We start from the raw sequence: 18,863 nt of genomic DNA on the forward strand, positions 1-18,863 counted from the left end.
GGGGGTTTACATCCTCTTCTTAGCCTCCTTCGCACCCGACTTGTTCCCCCAATTCGGTACGTTTTCCTCCAGCACTTCGCTTTTTATTTAAATAGTTTGATCACTTGGCTATTATTTTTAGATATCATAAAGAGTATCCATGTGTCGTTTTTGGTTTGTTTGTTTGTTTGTTTTTTGTAAAAGAGATGAGGAGAAATCTCTAAAATATCAGAAATGGGAAGTGTTCTCTGGACTCTCTAACACTCCCAAGGCAGTATTGCCAGTCTAACTCTGCTGCATGTGTGCAAAGAGATCACATTACACGTCTAACATATTCTTAGATACTGTGCCAATAGCTCAGGCAACTCTCACAACACTGATATAGTTGTCTCCATTTGGCAAATGATGAAACATGTTCAGAGAGGTTTAGTAACTTGCAAAAGGTCACACAGCTTCCAGGTTTGTGCCACTTAATTCCAAGGATTTTGTTTTAGCCAACAGGATTACTGGGCCCCCATCATCCTGCTTGGACCTGGGACTATCTGCTTCTCCCCTAGTTATAAAATAGCCTCACATAAACAGCAAGGGCTTTGTCAGAAGAGTGACCTTTCAGATGCGGGAGGCCTGAACAAAGGCCTACTCTCCCCTCCCTCCTTCTGTTCCCAGAACGTCCTCACTAACACACACTCAGGGAAGACGCATTTGGTGCTGAAAGTGGATGAAGAACGCCCCTGCCCAGGGAGAATTCTTTCTGTGTCAAAGCCTTGGTTCTGCTCTTGCAAAAGTCTGAGTGAGAGTCATTGAGTTTTCCATGTTTGGAAAAAATGGTTTTTTTCTTCCTTCTTCATTTGGTCTTTCTAAAAAAGCAGTTAGGGTTTCCCTAGTGATCATTATTTCCTTCACTGGGGAAAAGCCTGGTGCTTCTCCTAGGCTGCAGAGTCGGGGCGGCGGCCAACTTTGTTCATTGTATTCCCCCTGGCAGGGCCCAGCTGGGTTGACGGCAGCTGGGTACAAGCCCAGGCAGGTAGGGGCCCCTGGCTCAATAGCTCCCTCCTGTAGCCCTGGTTAGAAACCTGACTGGGGCCAAAAGCGAAACCCGCCCCTGCCAAAAAGGAGCTGGGAGGGGAGGAGGGGAAGGGTTTTCAAAACCAAGACACCAAGGATCGGAAAAATTAAGCCCAAGGACTTGGCAGGACAGGTAGCTCCAGCTAAAAATAAAAGTCTGGATTTAAGACTAACTGCCTTTCCCCCTTTCACAAACAAGAAAATCCCCCTAAATGCCAAGTGCAAAAGCACTTTCAGAAAAGAGCCGAGTAAGGCTTTATTTCATCCCCCGCCCCCACCCCTGGTGTGATGTTCCCAAATGCTGGACGGGACAGAACATCCTCCGCGGGCACGAGCTTCTCCCCTGCCCTTTACGGAACCCGTGAGTGCAGGGTGGGGATCAGCCTGAGGGCTGTCGGGTGGGTGAAGGGCCTCCTTCAGAAGCAATTGCTGGGTCTGGAAAGGAGACCGAGGATGGTGGGTCCTTACCAGCCCCTGCAGGCAGGAGCAGCACGACCGGGCTCAGTGTGTTCTCCAGGTGAGCGCTCTGTCCTCCCCACTCCCAATCAGGCTGCAAGGGCTGCCGGGCCCCTGGCTTGCAGCGTGTAGAGCTGCTCAGTCTGAAGGCTGGAGCTTGCAGGCAACGTTCAAGCCCTGGCTGACCCTTTCTGAGGGACGCCGCCATGCTCCATCGACCCCTAGCAGCACATTCTGGCCAAAACCAGGAAAACCCTGAGTGACTGCCCAGCTGTCTCCTCCTGATTAGCTGCCTTCTTCCTGTTGCAACTAGAGGCCCAGTTTCTAGGCCAAGGGCAGCACCCAGACTGGCACCCAGGGGGCCTCCATCGCGGCCACTCTTCCTCTTCCACCATAAGCCCTCTGCCGAAAGGCCCAGCCGGCAAGGACAGGGCTCCAGGAGCAGCCCAGGGCCTCACCAAGGCTCCCTGACCATGCTTAAGAGGGAGCAGGGTCCCCCTGGGATACAGAGCCACCACCATATACTGCCCCACACTCACTCTCTGGCGTGCCCACTCCAATCCATCAGGGCAAGCCATCCCATACCTGCCCCACATCCAGGTCTGCTGTGCAGGAGCTCTGCCCAGAAAGCTCTCCCTCCTCCCTTCTGTGTATCCACATCCTACCTCCCTGTCCCTGGAACTTGCTAGCTGGCCCTACCTTCTCCCTGAAGTTCTCGGGCCACTTCAGCCCCACGCCCCTCCTGGAATCCTCCCTGAAGCTGGAGGGAGATGCAGGATGTGGATACGCAGAAGGGCAGAGGGAGAGCTTCCTGGCAGGGCACCTGCACAGCAGACCTGCAGGTGGGGCAGGGAAGTGACAGGAAGCTGGAGTGTTTCATGATTCTTGTGTGCCGTAACATGTCTCCCAGTGGCAGGAAGGCTCCGGGGAACTGGGGATCTGTCCTAACTCTCTGTATGTCCCCCTAGGCTGGATATCCAGTGGGGGTCCAATACTCCCAGCACCTGGCTGATAAGAGGATCCTGTGGGCCCAGCACATGGTAGGGGCCAGGCCTGGAGGATAAAGCACATCTACACCAAGGCTCACACTGCCTTCCATTCATGCTCACACCTGGACTTTTCAGACTTCTCCAAGTAGCAGGAGGGGGCATATTTGTGGGAATTTCCTATTTGGTCTGCCTGGGTTTCTCTCCAGGACCCCACAGCTGGCAGCCTGGCTGGTCCCGGGCCCCCGAGGCCTTTTCACTTAGCACTCGAGCGTTTGGAGGGCCACCGTTCACTCAGGTTAGCCACTGTTTGCTCACTCTCCCATCCCTCAATCTGGGATGCCTTTGCTGGCAGGCAGGGGACACCTCTTCATGGGTGTCCCCAGTGTCCTGCAGGAGCCAGGGACACTGGAGACATCAGCAAAGAATGCTCTTCCATTAGCGACTCTGTCTCAGGTCCGCACTCCTTCCCTCATCCACACTGTACAGGAGCTGGCATCAAAGGGGCCCGCAAACTTGCCAAAGCAGTCTTTTTTTGGTTACTCAAGAATCGAGGTGTCCTTCACCCAAAATGGAAATGTTCCTAACCCTCCCTCTTGGTCAGGGCCCAGCAAATGCTCCATCTCTGGTGAGAAGGTCATTAACTTCTCTCCTCCTCCCTCCTGGATTCTAACCTCTTAAGAACTAAAAATAATGAAGGGCTAGAGGAGAGAGGCGAGAGAGGAAGAAGGCATAGGAAACACTGTGCTGAACACGGAGGCCTTGCAGAGCTCACACCAGGGGCCTCTCCAGGCCTTAAAGGCTGCTGGGCCCGGAGGTCAGGAGGCGAGCAACAATAGGAGGAAACAGGGAGTGGCCAAGGGGGGGCTGGGGAAGAGACTGAGGCGGGTGGGCAGCCTTTCGAGGCTGACTTCCTCATGGATAAAGCTCAGAGGACAGAAGGGCTCAGCCTGTCCTCTGGGAAAGGGCGCCCGGGCTCTGCCCAGCCGGTTAAGGGCCGCGGCTGCAACACGCAGCACATCCCCTCCCACCCTGCGCTCATCCACTCCTCCCCAGAGATTTTATTTTTACTTTGGTAAATGCAAAACAAGGCCAAGTTAGGGTGGAAATTTACCAAAGGGCTTCACTGATCGGCAGACAACTGGCACTGAAGTTCTGGAACCTCCGAGCACCCAGAGTCCATCTTGGGCCACTCTCTCAGAGGGGCCAGCCAGGGGACTCAGCCCCATCTCCACCCCCAACACACCTCCTCAGGAACAGCTCCCCGGTCTGGGGAGCTAGAGTTGCTTAATCCTTCCTTTATAGCCCACAGAGAGGTACGGCAGGGCGGAGTGGCTTGGAGCCCACAGAATGCCAGCTGTTCTAGTGTCGGTAAGAAACAGCTCATGTGCTTACTGGAGCCAGACACAGGGCTGAGTATTTGCTATGTGTGTGTGTAAAAGTCTCTCAACCTGTCACAGAGGTGCTGTCACTGTCCCACCTTACAGGTGGGAACACTGAGGCACAGAGTGATGAGACAACTTGCCCAGGGTTCTGTAGACGTGTAGTGAGGCAGGCTGGCTGCAGGCTCCAAGCTCTTCATCGCTCTGCTGGGTGGCCTCATTTCCTGTCACGCACAACAGGTAACATTATAGCCAGATAAATTCAGGTTTAGCTTCTGCCACTCCTGGCTGGTGGCATCAGCAAGTTACCAAACTGAGCTTCAGTTTCCTCATCTGTAAAACAGGAATACCAAGTATCCTAAAGGGTTGTTTTCAGGATTCAATTCAATTCTCTGTGTGCAGTGCCTGGTACATACACAGAGCACTCAACAGAGGCAGACACACATGGCATACCTCTCACATACACTGTCTGGTCTGAGCCCCTCAAGGTCAAGAGCCTGAGAATCAGATGAACTGTATGGCAGGCAGCTCTGTATGGGCCTGGCAGATGTTAGCGGTAGGGTCTGACCACCTCCTCCTCTATCCCTTATCCCAGCCTTGATTCCCACTTTTCCACAAGGCAAGGGCGAAGGCAAAGGTCAGAGTCAGTAGTAAGTGGATCCCCAACGAAAAGTCCTATTCCCTGCCAGAAATGGAGTCTTTCTGGAACTCCAAAATGCCCAGGAGCCACTTTCTAGGCAGGTGTGAGAGGAAGTGTGTGAACGATGAGGCAGCCTGGCACAGTAGCCACCAGAGGCGCTCATATTTCCTGAAAATCCCCCCACCCAAACCTCCCCCAGGGACCTGGGATCTAAACTAAGTAACTCTGCTTGTTCCCCAGGAGACTGAGCCGGGCAACAGGGACGCAGGCAGCTCTGCCAGGTGGCCACACGTGGAAACAGACTTCATCCCATGCCAGGGGATGACATTTACAATGCCAGGAATCTGAAAGGAAGTTTTCTGCAGAAAGTTCAAGAATCTAAAATGCCATCTTCTCTACCCCAAGCTCTCCCAGGCACAGCCCTGCTGAAGGAAACACACTTCTGGGTGAGCAGCTCTTCAGTCACCCCTGGTATTTTTTCAGAGATTCCTGAGATTGAAAAATCTTCAGGTTATGCATTTAAAAACCTTAGAATACTACTGGATGCAGTAGAAGGGACAAGGTTTCCTCAACCTCCAATCGCTAAATGTTTACCTCTCTAGGCTAAGAACTTAAATGGACAGAAACTGCCTTTTAGGTAGTTTCAGGGAAGGCAAAAAAAAAAAAAAAGTCTTGTAAGAGATTTGGTTAAGGGGGTAACCCTGCTCTAACTCCAAAGCCAGATTTTTGAGGAATTCCCATTTAAGTTATTAAGGAAACTTTTGAGGAAGGACCTGAATACCACATAGTGGCTTGTAAGCAGTTATCAAAAATTTAGCTATATTTAGAAAATATTTTCAAGCAAGATACGTTGGTCCAATTCATATTTCTGACCAATTATGCTGATTTGCCTGTGGCTACACGGCACTCAGCGAGCGAGAATGCAGACTTACAGAGACAGCCAGAAACCCCAAGCTGCTTTCCGAAGAATCGTGTGCAGCCCTGCCCCGGCCGCGGCCAATGTGCAGCTCTGAATTCTGCTATGAGTCACCCAGCTTCCCTCTCCTGACCAGAGCTGTTCAGGGCAGAGGTCCCTTCTCAGTTCAGCAGTCATGCATCTGTTCACGTGCAGACCTCTGGAAGCACAGGAAACGGGGTGCCAAAAAGGGACACCAGTGAACCCCCAAGTATGAGCAAGACCCATCAGCTCTCAGAGCTCAGCTGTCCCCCGGGTCATCTTGACGGTATGTGTGACGACATACGCGTGATTTTCATGAACAGATTGACTCATCGCCCTTCCCGGTGCATCACTGTCAACCAGCTCTGCTAGTGGCAGTGGGTGCTTACTTAGCATTTTCCCCATGTGGCAGGTGCCTCCCAGGGCCCCTGAGGGGCAGGTACCAGTCTCGACTCCCATTCCCAGAGCAGCAAACAGGGGCAAAGGCGTGCCCCAGGTTTGTGTCCCAATCCGGGCAGACCTGGGGTCTTGCTCAAACTCCGACCCTGGAAGCCTTCACGCCCTACTGCGGCCAGGTTCTCCCACCCGCCAAGAGCAGAAATACTCCGAGACTGCTTCCTTTACTTCTCACTTTAGGCTATAATTACTCAATATTTCTTTTCTTTTTCTTTCTTTCTTTTCCTTTTTTTTGAAACAGGGTCTCATTCTGTCACCCAGGCTGCAGTGAAGTGCAGTGGCACAATCATGGCTCCGTACAACCTTAACTTCCTGGCTCAAGCAAACCAGCAATCCTCCTGCCTCAGCCTCCCTAGTGGCTTGGACTGTATGTATATACTACCATGCCTGGCAAATTTTTTAGAGATGGAGTTTTGCCATGTTGCCCAGGCTGGTCTTAAACTCCTGCACTCAAGCGATCCACCCGCCTCGGCCTCCCACAGTGCTGGGATTACAGGTGTGAGCCACCACAACCAGGTTAACATTTATTTTATATTGAGATCTTTTGCAGCAGCTTTTGGGATCATCACAGACAGCATGGGTTTTCACAAAACTGAGGTGAGGATCTCCTACAAGAGAGGGGCAAAGAAGGGCTGCAGCCCAGATCCTCCCTGTCTTCTCCCCCAGATTTACAGAGAAGCAAAACCAAGAAACAGAGCCTCAACATCCGTAGAGGCTCATACAGTTTTTCTCCTAAGGGATCTGAAAGCCTGCCCTACAAAGTCTCTCCTGCCTGCACAGCTTACAGAAGGCTCCTGGTTCTCTTGTACTTGTTTCATCTCCTTCCTACTGAGTTAGAGGAAATGAAACATTATTGAGGGAATGCAAGTGGCTTATCTGAAAAATGTATTCTGGAATGACAGAGGCTGAAGAACGGGCTTAAAACAACCCCTGGGAGTCCTTCCAGTCAGTGAGCCCAAACACGGGAATGAGAGAGGCACTTGGAGGAATGGTCTGCTTTGTGCAGTCAGGGTTTAGGTCTCATCAAGCTTGAGGCCTCCAGGCTCAGGAGGCAGGAGCTGAACGAGAGCCTCTGACCATCTCCAAAGACAGCAAACCTCCATTGAGACATCCATCTGCCGCGTGCCAGGCAGTACACGTGTGCTGGTGGGATGAGGGGAGAGCCTCGGGGACTCTGTCCCAGGGAGAAGGACTCCAGACCCTCACGGTGACCATGGCCCTCTTGCAGGCTCAGCCCCTCCAAGGTCTCCAGGGAGAGCTCACATTTAGGAACTGTAACCTCATTTCTAGGGAACAGAACCAGCCGGCTAACTTACTCCCCTTAACTTTCAATGCTATTATTAGGGCACATCTGTCTTGGAGTGAAGTCACCAAGGAAAAACCCAACTGAAGAAAATATTTTCAGGCAGTCGTCATTTGAATCTTCGGAAAAGGAAGCAAGCCGATAAACTGCCAAAGAGCCCTGGGATTTAAGGCGACTGAAGAGGTGCATGGAAAGTATTTGCCTTGGGAATGTGGGCAGCTGAGCGATTTACACAGTGTGTGGCCAGCACGACACGAATGGACCAGAGGCTCCTTGAACTATTTCCTCTTCCCTTTCCTCTTCTCCTTTCCCTCAACAGGAAAGCCAGCCAGCAGAGGCTCCCCGTAAGCCCGAGTCAGGAGGAAAGGCTGTGGGTGAGTGACCAGCAGCCAGGTGATGTAGGGCAGAGGCCAGCAGACTTACTTTGTTCGGCTACATGTTTTTTCTAAATTAGCTGCCAACATTTAGAAATCAGATTGGACACAAAAATCCAAATTTCCAACTTCTCTTTGAAATCCTGTGTGTGCAATCCTGGACAGTGTCCCCCGCCTGGGGCTGAGCAGCAGCCGTTTGAGATGGAGCCTGCTCTTCCCCTGTCACTGGGCCCTGCTGACACATGTCACCTGCCCGGCCCCTGGTGGCATTTGAGTTTGAGCAGCTGGATTTAGAGACAAAGGGGAAAGTGCTGAGGAAAGCCGACCTCAGCTGTAGTCTACTCACTGGCCATGTCGACGCAGGCAAGTCACCTACTTTGCTGAGCTGCTGTTTCTCCCTCTGCAAACAGAGATGAAAATGCACAGCAAGGCCTCATCTCCAAAACTGTAGGAGGACTATGTAGGAAAACAAGGGATGTGCTTGAAAACCTGAACACACACCATGCAAGGTAAGATGTGGCCCTTCAGGTCTGAAAGACAAAATAGAACAGCAAGACCAAACGGGCCTCTCTGATGAGGACACATAAGAGCTACCTCGGTGGTCACCTGCGGGGGCCAAGATTGGGGCCAGGATTTCTAAACCACCCAGCCCCACCAACCTGGCCCCGCCTGCTGTATCACCTCCTCCCCCGGAGAACATCGCTGGGGTCATGGTTGAGCAGTACCTGACTCTGACCAACCTCCACTTCTGATTAGTTAGAACACAATGTAGAACCAGGGGTGGCTGGCGTCTGGGGCTTCCAGTCATGGCCCAGCCCAGGTGAGGTGAGGAGACACTCATGGAAGCATCTGCGGTGGGGCCAGGAGGAAGCCTAGCATCTTGGCAATGAAGCTCAACACTCAAAATGCTAGGAGCACATCACAAGGCACTGTGGCCTCTGATGATTCCACAGTGTGGTGGCCAACTGCATTTTGAGGGGTGACCCAAAAGCTCCTGGCCATCTGCAGTTCTTCCCCATGAGCCTGCCTAAAACAGAAAGAAACAACAGACATGACCGCAGAGGGCTAGCTACCAGTGGGCTTCTCAGAGGATAAGGAGAGGCTTAATGATAAAGGCATCAGTCCCATAATTGCCCCAAAGCCCTCCCTAAAGCCACATGTGGAGAGTAAGCAACTGTGATACCAGAAGGGAACACAGGGCACAGTGGGATCTGGTGCCCGTGGCAGCAGTGACTCAGACCACCCAATCAGGGCATGACTCGGCCAGCTCTGCCAGCTCCCATCAAGCCAGAGGAGCTGAGAGGGAGAAGCTGTAAGTGCTTGCTGCTCTCAGGAGCATGAGGTCATCTTGCTTCTTACCAGCTCTCTACCAAAGCATCATACATGATGGACATGGTTCCCTGGTGGCCAGGGGCTCCAGGGTTTCTGGGCAGATAGAGCATGTGCGGAGTCGTGCCCCAGTACCCAGACCCCGCGGGTCTAATGGGACCATGCTGAGCATATGAGGATCACAAATTCGATGGGAGACCCTAAGATGTCCTCTCAGGGACAGCTAAGGAGACCCTGGAACAGGGCTGCCAAAACATCTCATCAATCACCAAAATCCCTAATTTACCACCCTGACAACTCTGTGTGGCCAGCACCCCTTGCTCTTCCTATCTCTCCAGGACCACAACAGCCTGCCCTGCCTTGGATGTGCCTTCCTGCAACCCACCCTCTACTCGTCAGCCTTGCAGATCTTTCTAGAACATCAATCTGACCATCCCAATTCCATCATGTCCCTCCCCTGCTTTAAACCTTCCATGGCTTCCCTAAAGCCTGCAGGACAAAGACCAAACTCCCGCACATGGACTCCCAAGGGCTCTCACTCTCTCCCACCACCGCGCCCCTTCACTCCCTGGGCTGCTGCAAAACTGACCTGGTTGTGTTTGCGGACACACAACACACTGCTTCATGCTCCTGATCTTTTTGTGCTGGCCCCTCTGGCTGGAAGACCCTTCCCCTAACCTACCACCCAGAGAACTCTTCTTCATCCTTTACCGTGCGCAATTATCACCTCCTATTTGCACTCTTTGCCCAACGCACTCGAAAAGGCTAATCACTTCTCCCCTATGCCTCACACATGCATCTGCTGCTCTGCTGAGAGCACATTCACATGAGCTGGTGACACCACGAATGTCACCCCCACTAGAGTGAGCATTCTCGGAGGGCTGGAAATGGCCAGTTCATTGCTGAACCCCACGCCCTACCTGGCACACTGCTTTCCCAGGGTTGGGAATCAATAAACGTAGGTTAACATAAATGTGTGGGACCTCTGCCAAGACCCAAGAGTCTGGCTGAGAAGGTGGAAGAATGCTCAGAATGCCCAGCCCTTATTGCGGGGTCTGGCATAAGGCTGGGGTTTCTGAAGCAGAAAGGTAAGGTAAGAAAGGGTTGCCTCATACCCAGAGGCCGAGAACCAGAGGCAGCAGCCTCCAGGCTCAGCAAGGTCCCATCACCAGGGCCAGCCCATCAGGGAGAGAGGCGAACGAGGAGAGCTCCGGAACCAGCACCCAGGCAGGTAACCTGGGCTGGCTCCCAGGCTCCCTCGCCCAATCAGACCACCCACACTTTCTGACATCGGTGCTATCCCTGGATGCACTGGACATGGCTGGGAGCTCTTTCTCCTGCAGATCTGGGATAGGGCTACAGGAATTCAGAAGAGGAAGCTATTACTTTGAGAGAAGAGGGGAATAAATTAAGGAAGCTTCATGGAAAAGGTGACATTTAAGCTAAGTCTTAAAAGATGAGGAAAATGAGGGGAGAGAGAGAGAGTGTGTGTATGTGTGTGTGAAGTGGAGGTTGGTATTTCAGGATTGAAAAAAGCATGAGCAAAAGCCTAGAAGCAAAAAAGCACCAACAGCACAGCCAACAGCTCGTCTCAGCTCAGCACCAAGGGCCTGGCACAGAGCAGTTTGCCTCAGAGGGAGGCAATAAGAGGGAAAATTGCTGTAGGGAATTTTAAAACAATACCCAAACTGATGGCCTTTTTATCATCACCATGAGTTGGCAATTCTGATTTAAACATAATCCAGCACCCACCCCCAACAACCTTTTGTCTAATTCTAAACAATTGCTGCATTATTCTTGACTTTTAATAATATATGTAAGCTTCCAATTCACACAGATTTATTAACTACCTTTTAATAAATATTACATTCTCTATGGAAGTTAATTCAAATACCTCATATTAATAGTTGCAAAGCCAGCCCGACACCCCTTGACTCAGCTACCCATGTTTCAAGAGCAAGTTCACAGGATTCGGTATCATTGGCACTCATCACTTTGGGGTGGCGTGTCCCCCAAGTCCTGTGGTACAATGTGTACCTAAGCTTGAAGACCAGACCAAAAATAAAGGCTGGAAGCACGGTCATTGCAAAAACAAATAAATAGAACCTGGGCTATTCCACCCTCTCATTCTACCAGATCACGTGGGAGTTTTCGTTTATGTTTCTAACTTTTCAACAAGGAGATCTTAATCAATCCTGAAGAATTGAAGAAGAGGACTTTGTTGCAATGTCTAGAATTTACTGTGAAATGGAATTGTTGTGAATTTCTGCCAAATTTTATGTTTAAGGTTTATCCTATTTGTATCTCTGCTGTTTTAACCAAAAGAAACATCAAAATTAACAGGAATAAAAAGTGCTCTGCGACCAGCTTTGAGGGAAGATAGACCAACAAATTTGGCTTCGTCTATTGATCATGATGAATAGGCAAAGGTGAGTTTTTACGAAGTCCGATCAATTTACAGAAGACTCAAAACCAGAAACTATAGGGTTTTTATTCATAACTGCTACTGACCACTATGAAAGTGTAACATTTCTTTTTTTTTTTTCAAAATAAGCATTAGCATCATTAAATTCATTACTCCCCACCACCCCCCCCAACTTTTTTTATTGCTGGCATGATCATATACACAAAATTCAATAATAGAAATGTTTAAATGTCTGAAATTCTTTTCTGGCCATCATCATCATTATTACTTATTGCTTAATTAATTACTGAAATAATTCTGTTATTATAGAAGAGAAGAGTATTTTTAAAAATCTACTCCTGGGCCGGTCATGGTGGCTCATGCCTGTAATTCCAGAACTTTGGGAGGCAGATGCGGGCAGATCACCTGAGGTCAATCAGGAGTTCAAGACCAGCCTGGCCAACATAACAAAACCTCATCTCTACTAAAAAATACAAAAATTAGCTGGGTGTGGTGGTGGGCGCCTGTTATCCCAACTACTTGGGAAGCTAAAGCTAGAGAATCGCTTGAACCCAGGAGGTGGAGGTTCCAGTGAGCAGAGATTGCGCCATTGCACTGGGCGACAAGAGTGAAACTCCATCTCAAAAAAAAAATCTACTCCTAGTGTCAAATATGCTAGATGCACCACTGACTCAGCTTCCTAACAAGAAGGTCTTAAGCGAACAGAAGGTGAGAATTCTGGAATGACAAAGCCAGCGTCACCACAGGCCTCAACTGCCAGGCTAATGAACTTGGACTACAGTCTCTAGGTAAATAACAGAGAAAATTACCAAGAACTTTGACTATCCAAAACATAAAACCTCGAAGTATCAAAAGCAAAGACACCTGCAAACCAAAGCAAAAGTCAAAAAAACTGGAGAAAATATTTTACAAAATAAAGTATGATTGAAGGGTTAAGTTTTATATACAAAGAACTCAAACAAATGGGTAAAAACAATCTCAGGTGCCAATAGATAACCTGGCAACATACATATAATGAAAATAACAATATACTGTTTGCCTATAGCAAAACAAAAATATATATGTATTTTTTGAGATGGAGTCTTGCTCTGTCGCCCAGGCTGGAATGCAGTGACACGATCCCGGCTCACTGCAACCTCTGCTTCCCAGGGTCAAGCGATTCTCCTGCCTCAATCTCCTTGAGTAGCTGGGACTAGAAGATGTATGCCACCACACCTGGCTAATTTTTGTATTTTTAGTAGAGAGGGGGTTTCACTATTTGGTCCAGCTGGTCTCGAACCTCTGACCTCAAGTGATCTCCCCACCTCGGTCTAGCAAAATGCTGGGATTATAGGCATGAGCCACCAGGCTCAGCCACACAAAAAAATTTCTCTTTTTTTAAATAGTGAATCCTGGTGCTGGTAAGGAGGACAATAAGGTGTGACACACTCCAACTCACCGCTGGGAGGCATCCCCAAGACACATGACCTTTTGGGAAAGCAGCCCAGGAATATGCTGCAAGGGCCATAAAAATGTTTCAACCTTCCAGTTAGTTATTTTACCTCTGGAAATCTACTTAAGGAAATACTCCAAAATACGGAAAAAGTTACATACACAAAGATGTTAATTATACCATTGTTTTTAATAACAATAGTAGTGAAAATAGCCCAACTTCCAACAATAGAGAAATGATTAAATAAATTAGGGGCACATCCTTGGGATTGATCATTCAGTCCTTAACTGCAAGGGTTAAGAAAGAAGGATGGAAAATTTTGCTATAATATTGTGTGTGTGGGGGAGGAAACAGAACACCCACTTAAGCTAAGAAGAAACATACCAATTTATAAGAGTAGTTGTATTTGTATGCATTTCTGCACGTTAACTTTATACTGGCTGGGATAAACAATCTGACCCTTTGCTCTAATTTCTCAGTTATTATATTCTATTGCACTATATGCATATTTGTAAGTATTCACAATCTTTTGAATAAGGTAGAATAAAAATTAACCAATTAATAATTTACAGAATCAAGCTGCTTCATTATGATGATAGGATTATGATGATATGCTTTCTTTTTCTTTATTTTTGAAATTTCTGTAGCCTGGTTAATTTGCTTTTACAATGTAAAAAATATACAACCACCAAATAAACAAATACCATAAAGAAACTGCTGCCATATCTTACACCTTCAGTGCTCCTTCCTATATTTGATCTGAGAACACAGCACTCTCCAAAATGTCACTTCAGCAAAGGGAGAAATAGGGCTTTCTTTCTCTCTGTGTGGGTTCTGTGAGGTCAGGACTGAAAACTGTTCCCTGAATGGGGTGACTGTTCCGTGAAGACCCCAGGCAACTCTAGAAGCCAAGGAACATTAGTGAAGGACCATTTTGATGACAGACAGCAACTAGACTCCTATGGTGAAGGGGCCTTCCCAATATTCAAACAGCATGGGTAAAACAGGATTAGAAAGGAGACTGATGTGGGAAACCCTTCCACAAAGAACAGATCAAAGGAGTGAGCCCCCTGAGAGCAGGGGCCATGGTATCCATCTTTGTACTCTTTGCTACAAACGTGATGCCTAATAAAGGAACCCAATGAATGCTGTTGCTAATGGATTCATGCATATGTGCACACATGCATTCATTGCTGGACAAATATTTACAGATGTGCCACTGTTCTAGCTGCAGGTGATTTAGTAGTGAACACAAGGAAGCCCCTACCCTTAAAGCAGCTTACATTCTAAGTGGGGAAAGGCAGATAATAAACAAATAAAAACATATTGCATCAGGCAGCTATGAGCATCTTGAAGATGAGCCAGGTAGGGGAAAAGGGAGAGCCCCGTATTGGCTTAGCTGGCTACGGCCTTTCTGCAGGAAGTGAGAGGCTGAGCCATACACAGGTAGAGGGGAGGGCACTGCAGGCAGAGGGAGCGGCCAAGTGCACAGGCTTTGAAACAGGTGTGTGGGCAGCTTCAAAGGCCAGCAGAAACAGCAAAGTGGCTGGAACAGAGTAAACAAACAGGAGAATATATCACATACTCATATTCAGATAGGATGAAATGAGGTCAGTTCTTGCAGAGTTTTTTAGGCCGTTTGGAGGACTTTGGACTTTACGTCAGTGAGATGGGAAGATGCTGGAGGGTTTTGGGTGAGGAGTGTCATAATCTGGCTTATGTTCTAAAGACTCGTTCTGCTTGTGTATAGAGTATGCCTGGGGAACAGAAAGCAGGTAAGAAAGGGTGAAAACAAGAAAGATCAATTTTGAGGCTGCTGTAATTGTCCAAGTGAGAGAGAAAGATGAACTTTTAAAAAAAAAAAAAACTCTCCACTTTAGACTGAGAAAAACTTTTTTTGAGTATTCAAGCTCTCTTTAATTATCAGACCCAGAGAGGCACTGAAATGTGACAGCATGTGACAGCTATCACATTTCACTCCCGCCTGAGCTACATAATCACCTCATGAAGCTACTTGCTATGCGGGCTCTACACTAACTGATGCTAAGTAGCCGTAAAATGACATATGCTGGACACCATCGCTCATACCCTATAGTTCAACAGTGTAGAGCAATCACTACCCAATGTTATCTCTGTAAGCCAGTGAAGATTCCTGTCAAACAACTGTATCAGCCCATTTCCTTGTTCCTTTTGCCTTGGAAAACCTGCTTGTAACAAAGGCCAAACAGAGCACTCCCCAAGGCAACTTGGAAGTGTGTTCCGGGCAGCCGTCCTCAACCTTGGCTCAGATATTAGGTGGACAAGACCATGGCTGTCTTTTGGTGTGAAGGGCATGGCTTCTTCCCACTCCCACTCTAATCTGGAGCTGCAATCCCTGTTGAAAGAAGTGCCCTTTAAAGACCTAAGGATCTCAGCAACAGGGAAGTGGGAGGAAGCTTCAAGCCAGTGATAAAGAGCTGGTCCATGGGCATGGGTCGGGACCACTGAGGTGGGGTGAAGAAATCTATCTCCTGGGAGGTGTTATCACTACATAAATCCCAGACTTGATTAGGCAATGTAGCCATCTCAGTCTCTCAGGCTGCAGCTTCTAAGACAGGTGTGAACTGGGCAGACAAACAGGAAGAAAGTCTCAGATGGAGAGTCTGCATTTGGTTTCTGTACCCCAATTCCAGTAATTAACAAAACAGAGCAAAAACCTGCAACACTCAGAATGATGGCCCTTCCCAACCAGAATCCTGTTTCTGACAAGTGGTGAAGATACTTTAAACGGCACTGACTTTATGACAAGGACAATCTTCTAGATATTCCCATTTAAACAGGGATGGGCTGGATGCAGTAGCTCACGACTGTAATCCCAACACTTTGGGAGGCTGAGGCAGGAAGAGTGCTTGAGGCCAGGAGTTCAAGACTGGCCTGGGCAACATGGTGAGACCCCCATATCTACAAAACACACACACACACACACACACACACGCACACAAATTAATCAGGTGTGGTGGTGCACCCCTGTGGTCCCAGCTGCTTGGGAGGCTGAGGCAAGAGGACTGCTTGAACACAGGAGTAGAGGGTGCCATGTTCGTGCCACTGCACTCCAGCCTGGGTGACAGAGCATGACCCAGTCTCAAAAAATAAAATAAAACAAAACAGGGGTGACCTGGAGAAACTGTGGCGGTATAGGTGCTGTCTTGCTTAGGGGTGGGGATGATTTAAGGAAGGCTAACACAAGGGCCTCTGTTAGTCTAAAGATAATCACAGCAACCAGGTGGTAGTACCAGGAACTAGTTCTACCAAATCCCAACCTGCAGCCAGAGTCTCAACTCTCACCTAAAAAGACATCCTCCTAAATTCTCTAGATGTATGGAAATCTTTGACAGGTCTTCTGAAGCCTATAGTCATAGTATAGATAGAGATAAATAGTGTAGCTACTGTATAGCTATAGATTGATATGTACATACACATCACATACATTAGATATATGCTATATATTTACATTTCTTGGCCTTTCAGCTTTGTTGTCTAGCTCCACAAAGTAGAACATAAGACTAGCTTGTTTCCCACTTAAGTTTTTCTATCTGGACTGTTTTGCAAATCCACCAGAGTTGCAGGACATTCCTGCTATGGCGAGATTTCTGCCAGCCAGGCTCAGAGACCTGATCTGTTACTGTTCTATTAAATAGTGCATGCACACAAACACACAAATGGGGGCCTTTCTTTCCCCTGACTTTCACGGCATGGCTGGGAGCAGAGCTGGGAGGTTTTCACAGCCCATATATCCTCAAACTGCTCCATTTCCCCCTTGATCTCAGTTGCCATCCCACTAATTCTGGGGTGATCAGCTCCATACCACAATCATCTTCTGGTTATAGAGTTCCATGGATTTTAAAGCTGTAAGAAAAACTGAGACAGATTCAGAAGAGATTCTTGTAACCCAAAACCAGCAATTAAAAGTATTTTTTAAGTATTCATATTTTTTTTGAGACGGAGTCTCGCCGTTGCCCAGGCTGAAGTGCAGGGCACCGTCTCAGCTCACTGCAACCTCCACCTCCCGGGTTCAAGCCATACTCATGCCTCAGTCTCCCAAATAGCTGGGATTACAGGTGCCTGCCACCACGCCCAGCTTATTTTGTTTTTTTTGAGACAGAGTCTCATTCTGTCGCCCCGGCTGGAGTGCAGTGGCAAGATCTCAGCTCACTGCAACCTCCGCCTCCCGGGTTCAAGCGATCCTCCTGTCTCTGCCGCGCGAGAAGCTGGGATTAAGGCGCCCGCCACCGCGCCTAGCTACTTTCTGTAGTTTTAGTAGAGAAGGGGTTTCACCATCTTGGCCAGGCTGGTCTTGAACTCCTGACCTCGTGATCCACCCACCTCTGCCTCCCAAAATGCTGGGATTACAGGCCTGAGCCACGGCACCCAGCCGCAAGTATTCATATGTTTTTAAGTATCTAAAATTAACACCTCTCTTTAAACCGTTTACTCACTCTTTCCTGACCCCTTCCTTGTATCCCCCATACCCTTTCGATTTCTTCACCATCCCTATTTGCCTCCTTTTCCTCAGTACCTACCCACAAGTCCTGCTCTGCTGCCATCCCACTTCAGATTTTCGGGTCTATTCTATATCACCCTTACTGACGCACTGAGGCCGTGAGCTTCCTGTTTGCCCACAAGTGTTCAGTGGATCCAGCGATCCTACCAAGGCTTAACGACGCTGTAGTCCTACTGCGCTGCCTGCAATCCAGTTCCTTCCAAAACGAAGCAGGATAACAAGAGGACGCCATGAGAAGTGCGTTTGCCCTCTGTACCAAGGCCACAGCAGGGTACTCTGAAAACTCTTAAGCCAGAAGGAAAGGAGACCTAGCCTTCAGAACCCTGTGTGTATGTGTTTAAAGGTGGAAGAAAAAAAAAGGAACCAATGAGGCTGTCAGAAGGGGATACTCTGCTGTAACTGGTGTTTACCACGACCCACCGGGTGCTGAGGAGGAAGTGGTTGCTCTAACCCCAAGGGGGAAACGCTTGCTTGAAACAGGAAAATGGAACTCTTACTACTTTCCATTAGCAGCGTTCAAGAGCCCGGCCACACTGGGAAACACTTGCGCAAGCACTCCCCAGAGTCCCTGAGACGAATGTCAAGATAGTCCAATCACGAAGCACAGATCAGGACACAGATACACATCCATGTTTTTTCCAGAAACGTCTCAGCACTGGAAAAACTCTCATGATCACTTCCCTTACCTCCAGCAGGCTCAACTTGCCAGGAGCCCCCGGGGACCTGTGGGGAGGAGGAAGGAAGGAAGGAGGAAAAGGTAGGATGGCGTATTGGAAAGAATGCTGGGCCCACTGAGGGACAGAAGACCTGGGCTTTAGCCCCAGCTCTGCCATTTACTAGTGGTGGAACTTTGGGCAAATTACCCAACCTTCTTGCTTCTCAATTTCTACTTCCTTTATAAAATGGGGATATCGTTCACTGCTCTGCTCACATCCTCGGGCTGCTGTGAGAATCCTGTGGAATCCTTCATAGGATGAAACTTGTATGTGCTATGCAAATGCTTGCTGTCACTGTAAGATTCCAGTCTGCATAAAGCTTTCTTGAGTCCCAATCTCTTGCTCTCCAAACGCATCTTTTCGGTTACACTTCCACCTGAGCACTTCCTCAACCCACCTTACTGGTAATTCTGCCCACACTTCTGAGCATCTCGGTAGAAGATCCCATAGTCTGGTCAGAGGAGTATAAGCAACTTTAAATAATAAAAGTTGGGGGGACTAAGCTAAAGCACCTGAATCTGGGCTCCATGCTCCCACATTCTCTCCTCTCCAGAGGTGAACACTTCATCCTCAATGGCTAATTTGCCTGCTTGGAGGCTCAGATTGGCTCATGTTCTGAGTCATATTTTCCATTTAGTAAAATGAACATCTGGCTGCTGCATGATGCCTTTTGTGTACTGTCACCTACGCCACAATTATCTGCAAGGTAATTCATATCACTACAGCACAGTGCAAAATCAGGGTTGGTTTGGGATGGTGAATGTCAGCCATCTTGGTTTCAATCTTACATGCAAATTCTCATGAAGAAAAGCCACTACCAACAGGTCCACACATACTCATAAA

General features: G+C 48.5%; 1 protein-coding gene and 1 long non-coding RNA gene across 2 annotated transcripts in view; one reads left to right on the forward strand and one right to left on the reverse strand.

Annotated features, from left to right (window-relative positions):
- Nucleotides 1-18,863, reverse strand: part of ITPKB (inositol-trisphosphate 3-kinase B) — a 105,560-nt gene that overhangs the window by 24,266 nt on the left and 62,431 nt on the right. The gene's annotated exons all lie outside the window — the stretch shown is intronic.
- On the forward strand, nucleotides 1,382-13,472 carry LOC105722329 (uncharacterized). Its single transcript, XR_001108547.2, has 3 exons — nucleotides 1,382-1,561; nucleotides 4,749-4,954; nucleotides 6,143-13,472. It is a non-coding gene; the product is annotated as an uncharacterized LOC105722329 (long non-coding RNA).

The sequence above is a fragment of the Aotus nancymaae genome, unplaced genomic scaffold, assembly GCF_030222135.1.
Source record: "Aotus nancymaae isolate 86718 unplaced genomic scaffold, 86718_ANA_hifiasm-v0.15.2.pri h1tg000032l_0, whole genome shotgun sequence".
Taxonomy (NCBI): Eukaryota; Metazoa; Chordata; class Mammalia; order Primates; family Aotidae; genus Aotus; species Aotus nancymaae.